This window comes from Muntiacus reevesi, chromosome 3 (genome assembly GCF_963930625.1).
Source record: "Muntiacus reevesi chromosome 3, mMunRee1.1, whole genome shotgun sequence".
Classification (NCBI taxonomy): domain Eukaryota; kingdom Metazoa; phylum Chordata; class Mammalia; order Artiodactyla; family Cervidae; genus Muntiacus; species Muntiacus reevesi.
In genome coordinates this window covers 237,818,871-237,831,043 of record NC_089251.1, presented here as the reverse complement: position 1 = coordinate 237,831,043, position 12,173 = coordinate 237,818,871, and positions in this window count along the sequence as shown.

Genomic DNA, 12,173 nt, shown 5'->3' with positions numbered 1-12,173 from the left:
TTTGCTGCTGAATAGCTGCTGACTGCGGTTTTCTTTTCACTTGTCCGACAGCATGAGTCACAGTTGCCAAGCCGACAAGGAAACTATTTGCAGACTATAGCACCTATTGATGAGAGTTTCAATCTGCAGTCATTTACATAGGAAAAATGCTGGTAGGGAGGTAGACTGTGTTTTCAGGGATGAATGTGAGCGACACCTAAAATTCAAGTGTCTCAGACTGTCATGATAGTAATCTACGTGTTACACTTTTTGTATTTAAATATCTTTAACTTGAAACACCAGTGATAAATTCCTGCCTACAGAAAAGGCAATTTTATTTTGATTTTTACAAAAACCTAAAAGCACATATCCAGGAAATGAAGATTTCTCCTTTTATGTGTGGAAGTATGGGTGGGTGGGGGGGGGGGGGGGGCAGTATATGTATATGTTTTCTTTCTTGGCGTTGCCTTGTTAAGGAAATCTCGATTTTCCTTATTCATTCTGAGGGACTTTAAGATTTCCTTTTCTTAAACCCCAAACTGAAGGTGAAATGACTAGCATCCTCAGTGTTTGGAATTCCTGGCCCCTCAGGCCAGGAACACAGCCTGTATATTTAACTCTAAGGAATTCACATAAAATACTGACATGTTTTTATTGTGGATATAGGGCAACTATTCCGAACATATAAAATTAACTGCTTTCAAATATTTACAAGAAAAGGAAATAGGGTTTAATCTTTTCTCCATTTGCTATCTCCACTGGTGTTTTTCTCTAGCAACGTTCTATAAAATTTACTTCTTTTCAGTGTTATACTTTAAAAATCAAAACCTAAACATATTGTTTATATAAGCAGATGTCCTGATTTCATCTCTGTCTACCACTTTTTAGAGACATGGAATCTGACAACTAGGAATTCAGTTTACATTGCATCTGAAAAGTGGTGCACAGGCACTTTGTACTTTAAATCAGAAATAGGGCAAATTCAATAGTCTTTTTAAAGATACCTACAAAAGACCAAAAGTGTAATCTTTAGTTCTAAGAGAACTGTTTTAGATGCCAAGTGTGAAAGAACTGAATCACAAAATTAGTGGGTGATATGAAGCTATATCAAGTATAAGAACACAAAGAGATCTTGATTTTAGATTATGAATACTTTGGAAATCTAGAAAGTAGCAAAGGAATAATTTTGGATTGCATAGCATGTTGACTTACAGTATGCTAAACCTGCTATAGGCATGTTTAAAAAATGTAGGGTGGTTTCTATTTTTGCTCTCTATATATTCTTAACTGTCTGCTTTGTCTTATTTATTAATACACAAACAGAGTAAGTTCCTCTGTTCACAAATACTGTTATTAGCTTCTACACAAAGAAAGCTAAATATTCCATATCATTTGGACATACTGAAAAATAGAACATGTATCAATCAAAATCCCATTTTATCAAATACTCTCAAAAACAAGTAGCATAAAAATCTTGTTAAGTTTTGTCCTACTATAGTAAAATGGTTTTATAGCAGTTTTTAATTGATCTCTATATCATATTATTTTCAAGTTAATGCTATTCAATTGTAATATTTGGAAATTATCCAAGAATTAAATTATCAGCTCATTCTATTTTTACCAACACATTTAGAAGACATTTTCTGGTCTACTTTCCTATCTACTTGTCACTATTCCTGACCTCACCCACTTGCACGTAACACACTTTATGTCTTCTTTTAAACTACTGCTAAGATGCTAAAGAACTGTCTAGGAACTCTACAGAATATAGAACAAATGGTTGTGTGCCAGCGACTGAAGACAGTGGAAACTAACTACATACTCACTCTTCCAGTCCCATCTAGATACCATTAACTTACTTGTTCTTTCTCTTTGGCCTAAAGCAGTGGTTCTCAATCTTTAACATGCAACATAACAATTACCTAGAAAAGCTTGTTAAGTTTCTTGAACCCAACACCCTGAGATTCTGATTTGGTAGAGAAAATAGGAGGACGTTTACTTACATTTCTATCAAACTTATAGATGGGGCCAAAAATGCTGATTTGAGAACCATTGGCCTAGGGGGTAGAAAAATTTTGTCCTAACAGATCTCTGATTCTGTGGGAAACACAAGAAAACATCTGGAGCTGAATCATCTTGGATTTCTCTTAGTGAGTTAAAAGTGATTAGCTACCACCTAGAAATTATGAGGAAGAAGTACTATAAATATCATTTTAATTACTTTAAAATCATCGTTCAGTTCAGTCACTCAGTTGTGTCCATCTCTGGGACCCCGTGGACTGTAGCCCACCAGGCTTCCCTGTCTTTTTGCCTTCTCATACTGTTAATGGGGTTCCCTAAACAGTTACTTAAACAGAAAGATTTGGATTCCAGTTAACTTTGGTACTGAATGTTGCACAACTCAATTTGAAACAAGGATCTTTAAAAAATGTTGATGACAAAAAACTGAGGAAAAGTCACTGAGAAAGAGATTGTGCATACACAGTTGAGATCATTCTTTTTACTCTCACCCTTCCTTGAAATTCAATCCATTTTTCGTGAAAATGTACAAGTTAAAAAAATTTATGGAAAAAACTAATAAATAACCATAATGATAATATATACTTTCATGTTATATTAAAATACCTTATTATATCATGATATCACCTATATTTAATTTCTCTAAAAATGCCATGAGAAAGTTTAAGACTTCATCTAAATACAAGTCATATTAGGTAACCAAATTGTCACTCAGTTCTATTTAATGCATTTCACCTATACAGTTCTGTAAATAGTAAGGAATAAAGACATATCATTAATAGTTATCATGAGTCTTAGAAAATCATTTATACCAGTTCTTACTAGCTAACCTATTTTTACTGTATATAGAATGACTGAAGTATGCAAGTTAAATTGTTGACTTAAAATTGAGCCTGGATACAGGAAAATGCTGCTTTCCTCTCGATTTTTCTGTGAATCTTAAACTGCCCTTTAAAAATATAGAACCTGAATTATATTAATAAACTAATACCTTACTGTAGCAATTAAGTTTTAATTTAAGTGAGTGACAGGTCAATGGCCAAAATAACAAAACTGCCTTTCCCACCCATTGAATTGAAAGATTATCTTACCTCTTCCTGACGGTGACATTTACATTACCACCTAGTGCTAGTGTCTTTTTGACCAAAGTTGAACAGTTTCAATGACCTGTTCTCTATGTGGTTTGTGAAGCTGGAGGATCCATACATTAACATTTCTTTTATTTTTAGGAAAACACAATTCTCTTTCTAAATAGGGTTGAGTAATCAGACAAGGGATAAAATTCACACAGTTAAGTAGGAATACTTAAATATTTGGGATGGGTTAACTCTACCCTGTCTAAAATTCCAGCTGACCCAATATGTATGCCATGGATACCAATTTGAGGATGTGGATTCATCACAAACCTTGCCACTACACTTATTTATTAATTTTTTTCTTCGTGACATTCTTTAAGGTTTTGGATTTTGAAGAAGGTGAGAGAGGCAGAGAAGAGAAACATCAGAAAGAACAGAAATGAACTAAGTGGATTTAAGTAAATGATGCTCCATTTTTATTTATCATGAAATTTGTACATTATTTTTATTTCCCCTAAAACCAAACTCATAAAAATAAGCTGAGTAACTAGGTTAACAATGCAAATGATACTGCTTATTGAGATAATAAACAACAATGCGGAGATAAAAGAAGGTAGTAGGTATAATTAAATACCCTTTTCAAATGCTTTGGTTAAGTGCAATTGTAATGGAGAATCTTCTAAGCTATTCTCTCTAATCTGTTGGACATGGGAAAGTTGTTATATGTCAGTGACAGGTTTTTGGAATGGCTTATCTAACCAAAAAAATGTCTTCAGTTGGAGATCCAAAATTTAAGGTTATTATTGTTTATAGACACTTGGTCTCAATGAATGAAAAGGTAATTATTTTTAGGAAAAAAAAGAATCTAATAAAAAATTAAAAAGTGGTTAAAAAGAAAAAGAAGTAGGTAATACTGTTTCCACTGGACTTCCCAGGTGATCCAGTGATAAAGAATCTGCCTGCAATACAGGAGACACTAGCAGACACAGGTCCGATCCCCTGGTTTGGAAGATCTCCTGGAGGAGGGCATGGCAACCCACTCCAGTATTCTTGCCTGGAGAATCCCATGGGCAGAGGAGCTTGGTGGGCTGCATGCCACGGGGTCAGAAAGAGTTGGACATGGCTGAAGCGACTGAGCATGCACACACTTGTTTCCATGACAGCGTCTTATAATGCTAAGATTAAAAAATTATTTGTCTACTGAAATGATAAACTTCATATTTGAAAAATATGAATTATACTGAGATACATTAGTAGGTGTTTAAGAATCTCTCTACTATAAATAAAACAAATGTATAATGAACTTGAGTTCATATTATTTAAAAAATGTATGCCTTTCACAATCCAAAGTATTCTTATTTTTATTAAGGAAAGTTAATGAGGCAAAATCTGAGTTCTACAACATCACAAATATATATATATATGAAAATATATATATATATATATATAAAGGTGAATATACTATATCAATATATAGTATGAGAACAAGTGCCATTTTGGATATTTACTATAGGCTTGGTAGAGTGATAAATGGTACAGTGATAAATGGTACAGTGATAAATGTTTTATCTCATATTTTTCAATAGCCCTGTAAGGTAAATGTTCATTTTTCAGAGAAGAAAACTAAAGCTTAGCAAATTGAGTAGTCTATCCAAAGTGATCAAGAATTTTAACTCAGTTCTATTGACTCAAAAGGCCGTTTTCTTCATCATTACATTATACTGTCTAAAGTCTCCACTAACCTAATGTATATATGTTATAGTGACTGAACATAGAGATGACTGTTAGCCATTGTACAGAATTCAGGATGGTGTCCTTTTTAAAAGAGTGCCAGAATTTTTTGAACTTTATTTAAATTTTTTTTTTATTTTACATTGGGGTATATTGATTAACAATGTTGTATTAGTTTCTACAAAAAAGTGATTCAGTTATACACATACACATTACCTATTCGTTTTCAAATTCTTTTCCCATTTAGGTTATTATAAATGATTGAGCAGAGTTCCTTATGCTATACAGTAGGTCCTTGTTGGTTATCTGTTTTAAATAAGGAATGCCTACTTCCCAATCTATCTCTCCCCCATCAACTATAAGATCTTTCTCTCTGAGCCTGTTTTTTGTTTTGTAAGTAAGTTCATTTATATCATTTTTTAAAAATTCTGCATATAAGCAATATCATATGATATTTGTCTTTGTCTGACTTACTTCACTTAGTATGATAATCTCGAGTTCCATCCATGTTGCTTGGACTTCACTTTTGACCTATCAGAGTGATACTCTTAGTCAAATTTTTATATTTGTTTTAGAGATAACAGTTTACATTTATTGGTATATCATGCAGGATAGTGTCAACTTTACTTACAATTTTCCCTCACTCTAGTATCTATGAGTTAGTGCATTATTATCCCCAGCTTCTAAAAGAGAGCAAATTTATAAAAAGAATATTACAAACACATATGAGCCTTTTATAACTGCTTAGAAGAAATTTATTTATAAATTTCACCTTTATCTTCAACTATCATCATGCCCTTCTACATTATGAAGTACTGTGAGAAGTATACCTGGTATTATGATATGCTTTATTTCTATGTGCAAGAAATGTATCTGAGAAATGTCACCTCAAATAGAGATATTCTCCAATTTCCAACCACAAAAGCAATTCTATATTAACAGGTAAACACAGGATACTATGTTTAGAAATGTTCATCACTGCATTTGATTCTCTGATCTATTCAGCTATGTTGAGAGGTCACTTGTTTCTGGCTATTGTCATTTTGGCAGCTGTAGTTGGGGGAGCATGGTAAGCAGAGTCAAAGAATATGTGCAACTCCTCTTTTAAATGTATATAAAACCAACACAGTCAAAACTCATCTCTAAAAGAGAGAAAAAGAGGAAAATCAAAATGAAAAATTTGGAGTCAACTGATTTAATCAAGTGCTCAGTGATGCAAACAATGCCACCTGAAATAATTTCTTTCATTTCTACTCTAAATGCTAGAATCAGGTATGAAGGACATCAGCTGCATATTACTTCTAAGAAGTAAACAGTTAAGATTGTTTTCGAATTTTTCTACTTTTTCCAGAATTTACTTAATTTTTTCCCATCAAATATTTTAAGTAAAATAATCAAAAAATAAAAATACAGTTTGGAAAACATAGTTATGACGGTAGTAAAAGAAAAACTCTTTTACTGACTTTAAATACTGCTGTAACACTACGTTTTAAAATTTAAAGAAAAAGATTATACTAAAAGTCGCAGCCTACTGAAATCATGGTAGGTTCCTCTCTAAATTATAAGTTCATATCTAACACTAACCTTTATCACTCTCTGTAACGTGCTGTTTTATATTACTTTGCCATACACTGATGGTTTTTGTAAACTAAGACCTACTTCACCTACTTTTAAAGACAAATGTTTGCTGTGTGTCTACAAATATGTGCTCACTGCAGTCCCTCAGACATTCATTAGTGTTTAGAATTTGCACTTAAGGAGGACAATGACATTGTAAATGAAAATGACCAGTAGCCAAAGGGAACATATAATTGTTTGTAATTAAACAAAAGTGTTGCTGAGTTAATCAAGTTCATGTCTTAATATTCTTTAAAGTATTGCTATCTTGTCAAAATGAAGACTTCAGTATTCTGTCTCTGGATTTTTTTTTTTAATTGGTAATGAAAACTAAGCAAATTACACCCCTGAGATTTGTTTTTTTAACCCATTTAAGTACAATAAATAAGCTAAGTATGTTTTGATCAAAGTTTTCACTGGAATCTCCTTTATAACTCTTTCACCAGTTTCATAATTAACAGTTTGTACAGGCATTAGCCTATTTATAGCTTTTGCTCTGCAAAGGCCCTGCTGTTGATCTCATCTTTTTGAATTAGAACACAGATTGAAACATTACATCCTTCCCATGGTAACTGCATCATTTATTTGAAACACCATAGATTTGACAGAATTCTTCTGGGAGAGAGTTTTTATTGTAACTTTGATTTGAATTTTTAATTGTAGTAAAGGTGAATCCAAATTAAATGAAAGAACTCGAGAAGTTGACTGACTTGCTAAAATAGATGGATTATTTTGCAGCAAAGCATAATTTCTGGAACCTGTAGAACATTAGCCAGTTTCAGTGGACTGTCTCTTAGTTTTTCTAAAGCTAAAGGACTTACCACGTTTTTCTCTTAAAAAAAAAAAAAAAGGCACACAGATAAGAAAATCTAAAGTTATGTCAAACAAATTACGTTTTAGTTATTAGCGGCTAGTTTGTAAATATCAAAGATCCACTTATTGTAGTGCTCGGAGCTGCATTTGCATGCTGATGAAATGCAAGTGGATGGCTGTGAACTGTAGGGTTATCTCTAGTGCAGCAGTGGGAGCTCCAGAATCAGACAGTTGAGCATCTGACTGACTCAAGAGTCCAAGCTGCAGACCTCTTCTATTCACTTTCTTTACAACAATTAAAATATGCAAAGTGATAATTTTCCTTAAGTAGCCTTAAATGTGCGATCTATTTAAATGTGAAGAAAATTGCCTGAAGCTTCTGGTGTGAGGGACAAAAAAGAATAAATTATGCAAATAGCAGAAAAGGACTCTACCACTTGAACGCCTAATTTTCCTGTAATAAGCATACTGTTTCATTTAATTTTTTGCCTCTTATTAAAAGTGACAGTTCTTTTGCACTGTCTGATGGTTATATCTGACACAAGCTAGGGAAATGACTGCTAGACTAAATGCTAAAGCATTTTGGTAGCTTTTTTAGATGATGGTTACATTCACAAAGTAATTATGCACTGAAGAGTAGAGAAATAAGGTTTAATTACACAGTAATCGCTTCTGATGGACACGGCAGAAGTGTGAACACCGCCAGACTGCAATCCATCAATGACAAACCCCTGGCCACTTTTAATTCCTCCTCATTTGCATCATAACCTCCGCACCAAGTTGCACAAATGCTGTTAAATGTTAATAGGAGCTGTCTCTCCACTCAAAATGAATGCTTAAGCTGTTTCATTTTTTTTCTCCTCCACCTCAGACCTTCAAAACCAGCTCCTCTCTGAGAGCAGGCATTAAGCACAGAGCATGGTGCGTGGTCACTGTTGTGCTAATTGGGAGCAACACTTAAAGTTTTATCTCTCAAGCGCTAATAATGCACACTGCTGACAAACCAGTGAATAAGTAATGTACTTGGGGAGGGGGGAGGAGAAAGGCATGCCTAGAATGAAAAATGCAGTTGGGACCGTTGTTCAGTGACTAGCTATTTGATTAGGCCCTGTAGTCATATTTAATCCAGATCCTTAGGGAACATAGACAAAATTACATCTTCATCTCATCAAACATTCAGCCATATTTAAGCATTCAGCTGATCAAGCTTTTATTGTTTCTCTTACAGCAATATAGAGTCAACGTTGTCCTGTATTCTTAAATTCCAGAAGCTGGTGGAAGACAGGCCCTAGGAGCTGTGGGCCTGGTTTAGAGGGCCCGCTGGGGTTAGGGGAGCCTAGAAGCAAAGGGGTTAAATAATTTTAGTCACTGGGTACTAATGTTCAAGTTGATAAAATCTCCAGCCTTCAACTCTATTTATACAGTCTTTAATACTCAATCTCATTTTCCCTATTTTCTTTCTTTTTTCTTTTTAAAAATGTTCTTTCCTCTATCCTGTCTTTAAACTCAATCCATTTCCTGGGACAGGTCTGCGTCATTAAACTGCAGATGGTTCTTTTTCTATTAAGCAGCAGGTATCATTCTTGTCGTGACAGGAAGAGGCTCCACCTGCTGCCGGCCCACTAATACTTCCAGCTGACTGCTTTGCAGCATAGGAAGAATAATTTGTAAGCAGTGTGCTAAGTATAACAGCAGACTCTAAGAAGTGACAAAAGAGCCATTTTCTGCATGAAGATTGAGAATTATCAACACCTTTCGATGCGTAATAGTTAAGCCTTTATCACTTGAGGAGCTGCTGATAAGGTTAAGAACACTAGACAAACTGCTCATTAGTGGAAAGGTTTGCCTTTTACATTAAAGACTGCTGGGTACTGAAGTTCCTCTAGTGAGCAATACATCCCTAGCATTTGAAAAGAATGAGCTGATCGGTGTACATAAATGAATATGGAAAAGGAGACCTGGAATGTTCTAATGATATTAGTGAGGTTTTTCTCAAGCTTAGAGAATGATAAGCCTGTGCTTGTCTTCAAAAGCTGTGTGATCTGCTAGGTAAGGCCCTAGATTAAAAGCCATAACACCTTCACTTTGTTCTATATTTTACCACCAGCTAGCTGTGTGACCTTGGGTAGGTAATTTACAGTTGATGAAAACTGAAACATAAGATGATTCTAATATAGAATATCAGGATTCATTAGGCTGCATCAATAAATAACCTGAATCAATTTTAAACATCTCATGTACTAATATGTTGGTAATAAATTCAGGAGAGAGAAGATTATTTAGGATATAGTCACTCATTTTATGTTGGTAGTTGGATTAGAAATTATCAGTTGGAATTTATTTCATTCATTTTTAGAGTTCTTGTGTATCCAGAGGAATGGGACTATTATTTCTACATTTCTGCTATATAGTTTTCATATGAATAAGAAATGGCAAATGATAACTTCCTTGGGTGCTATTTAGAACACTGTACCTGTAGTTTAAGCCTCCCAATCTTCATATAAAGTGCGTAATATTAATCTTATCTTAAAGATGAAGAAACTGAAGCTTGAAGTTTAAGTAACTTGCACTAAGACACGTATGTGTAAGAAGCTCTAGTGGGGTTTGAACCCAACTCTGATTTGAAAGTCTCTGTTTAACCATGCTCTGAAACTGAGTTCTATTTGTACAGAGCACAGTGACATAAACTGAATCTGCTTCCTTTCCATCCTTTTCCTGACTGCCTGACTTGAAGTCCTTTTCATCAATTGCTCTTTTTTTTTTTTTTGCCTACTTACCATGTTTATGAAGCTCCAGGAGTTAGTGATGGACAAGGAGGCCTGGCGTGCTGCAGTCCATGCGCAAAGAGTAGGACATGACTGAGCGACTGAACTGAACTGAACTGAAGGAAGAGCAAGGCTAAACTTCTGCCACATTAGGAACAGCTCTTTCTACTGATCATATCAAGCCAATTCTGAGGAGATGTCCTTAAAAACAAGAAGAGTTTCTACTTAATTTGTTGAGATGAGCAATAACATTTGAAGTCTCTGTGCTCATCTGCCCATCTGGATATGTCAATGGAGATATTCTTGTCATCTCTCAGTGAAATATATTGTGAGCAAAGTTCCTATCAGACTTATGTGTACCTGCATATTACCCCAAGTACTCTTTTGCACAACTAACATAAAGTGTGCTGGCCTGAGGCAAAATTGGTTTGATACCCACAACCATATCTTTAAAAGATTGTTCCTTCTATGGCAATCCTTCCTCACTCAGGGGTGAAAGCAAGTTAATATAAAGAGAGGGAATAAAAGGGTCAAAATTTTCACCACCAGTTCTTCATTGCTAGGTAAGGCTAAAGAAGGAAGAGAAGAAGTATAGATTTAGAGAAGAGATCCCCAGAAAGCAATGAGGGAAAAGAGTATGTAAGAAGCAACTGGATTGGAAAGGAGAAATTTATGACTATGCATGCATGTTGAAAGAAAAGCAAAGGAATTCTTCTTCTTCTTTCTCTCATAACAGTTTTCTTTCTAATACATCCGTGATCTACATTTTGATACAACTATCCGGCTAGCTTTTCTGTAGAAAATTAGAATTGTTTTTTTAATTCTTTTGAATGTTAATGACTGAATCATTATTGCCTAAAAAAGCATATAAGAACAAGCCTGGTATTGTGTCATTGTCTGTTAGGCACTTCTGAGATGTTAAACTACTAATGCCTGTCCTGTAGGGGTAAGCACAAGACCCCACCCAGCTTGTTTCTACCCCAACGATTCCAGATTTCAGGATCTGTCAACAATAGTCACGTCATCAAGTTATTTTCTTTTCCTTTGAATCATTGCTACAGTGGACTCACTACTCCAATTCTTCTCTCTTAACTGACAATTGTACTGCCAGATTGTGGGTTAACCATTTCTAGATTTTTTTCTTCACAGAGATTTTGCATGGTCATGTAATTAATAAAATTATAATTTCTTCCTTAATGTCTGTCTCTACTTTCAGACTATGAACTCCTTTAAATCAATCTGTCATCTATACTAGGGATTCCTAGTGCCCAGCACATACCTTGAGTCTATCAGGATACAAAAGATATAAGCAATCCTTTCAAGAAGGTGGTGGTGAGGAAAGAGCAGAGAAATAGTACTAAAGGATCCCTAGTAAGTATCAGTAGGGAAAAGAATGAGAAAGAGAAAACTTGATGAAGATGCATCTGATGTTTTTAGGACAGGAAATCAGTGATAGAGAAAACTCTGGTTCTGCATGACTCAGATCTGGGCCTCTTGTCTTTTAAACAGAGTGAATCTTAAAGTAAATATGCAAATACTGAGCTCTACCATAAAAAAGGCTGAGCACTGAAGAACTGATGCTTTTGAACTGTGGTGCCAGAGAAGACTCTTGAAAGTCCCTTGGACAGCAAGGAGATCAAACCAGTCAATCCTAAAGGAGATCAACTCTGAATATTCATTGGAAGGACTGATGCTGAAGCTGAAGCTCCAATACTTTGGTCACATAGTATGAAAAGTTGACTCAGAAAGACTGAGGGCAGGAGGAGAAGGTGGCAACAGAGGATGAGATGGTTGAATGACATCACCGACTCAAGGGACATGAGTTTGAGCAAACTCCAGGAGAGAGTGAAGGACAGAGAAGCCTGGCGTGAGGCAGTCCATGGGGTCACAAAGAGTTAGATATGACTTAGCAACTGAACAACAACAACATAGGAAGGAAAAATGTTAAAACTAGTATTTAGGCATGAAAAAACTAAGTAAGATGATGAACACCATAAAAATATATGATGAAATGTTAGAACTGGACATGGAACAACAGACTGGTTCCAAATAGGAAAAGGAGTACGTCAAGGCTGTATATTGTCACCCTGCTTATTTAATTATATGCAGAGTACATCATGAGAATTGCTGGGCTGGAAGAAGCACAAGCTGGAATCAAGATTGCGGGGAGAAA